The sequence below is a fragment of the Bombyx mori genome, chromosome 25 (assembly GCF_030269925.1).
Source record: "Bombyx mori chromosome 25, ASM3026992v2".
In the NCBI taxonomy this organism is placed as follows: Eukaryota; Metazoa; Arthropoda; class Insecta; order Lepidoptera; family Bombycidae; genus Bombyx; species Bombyx mori.
Window position 1 is genome coordinate 7,571,766 of NC_085131.1, and position 1,231 is coordinate 7,572,996.

General features: G+C 35.0%; 1 non-coding gene across 1 annotated transcript; it reads left to right on the plus strand.

Moving 5' to 3' along the window:
* Positions 1-1,082: 1,082 nt before the first annotated feature.
* Positions 1,083-1,204, plus strand: Mir277 (microRNA mir-277). The gene has a single exon (NR_107244.1). It is a non-coding gene; the product is annotated as a microRNA mir-277 (primary transcript).
* The last annotated feature ends 27 nt before the right edge of the window (positions 1,205-1,231 follow it).

Here is a 1,231-nt window from a genome sequence, read left to right on the forward strand (position 1 = left end):
AAACACTTAAATGAATCACAAACTGTGAATGGAAGCTGGTATTGCAGATGATTTTCTGGAATATACTCGAAAAAGAATATATATTATAAATATAGAAAATATCTCTGTCTATTCTGATGCTGAATCTATAGAAAAAAAAATTTCAATTTCCTAAATGATCGAGTAGTACCTCAAAAATCTCCTGTCCTCTCTCCTCAAAAATAATTCCGCACTTTGTTTCTGTTGGGAAATCATTTGCAACTCCATGCACTAGACCTTTCAAAACCAGATTTGATGTAGTAGCTCCACCTCATGGGCACGGTCGGATTTCTTCTACATTGCCTAACTTAGCGCAGTTTAGCTTTTTTAGTAGGGAATTTGTTAGTAGGAAAAATAAACTTCATTCTTTTTACACATAAATGTAACGCTAGTGACGTCACGAATGATTTTTTAGCGAGTGCGTTAAAATAAATAAAATTAGTAACTAGGTGCATTCGTTTATCTATTTATTTTTTCTGGAAGTCAAATTACAGGTTGTTTTAATCACAATTCAAAACGAAATAAATTAATAAATAAATTTTCGAAATAAATAAATTTTTGTAAATTAAATCATTATGACTCAAATTTTTTTATTAGGCATGCACGTTTCTTTTATCGTAGGTTGTAATAATATTTAAATAAAAATAATAATCAGAGTAGACTCTAAAAACAGAGATAACAACTATATGAAACCTTTTCGGGTGACAACATGTCGTATAACCCAACCCATTATTAATATTAATCTATGCTTTTCAAGTCCCACGGCGGCCTTGTCACGCCAACATGCTTCAGACAGCTCTGGTGATTCCATGACACAACGATCATAGTTTCTCGGAATAACAATTAGTTTCCGTAATTGTCCCTCGAGCCAATCACGCGTAATAATGAATAACACACCATAACTAATTAACTATTCATCGCTTGCACTAACAATACCTAACTGACAGCTGTATCGACACGTGCCGATTTTATATTAGGGACTATAATAAGTGACAGAAACGACAATGAAAGTGCATAGACAGTTTAGTGTCTGTGATGATCAGCTGAATACCGATATCGTCGTTTTGATTACGCCTCGGGGTTCGTGCCAGGAGTGCGTTTGCAAAGAGGCCGACATGTTTGCGTTATTGCAATGTTAACACTGTAAATGCACTATCTGGTACGACATCCCGGGGCGTGTAGCAACACTTCTAACCTGCCACACGGAATTATA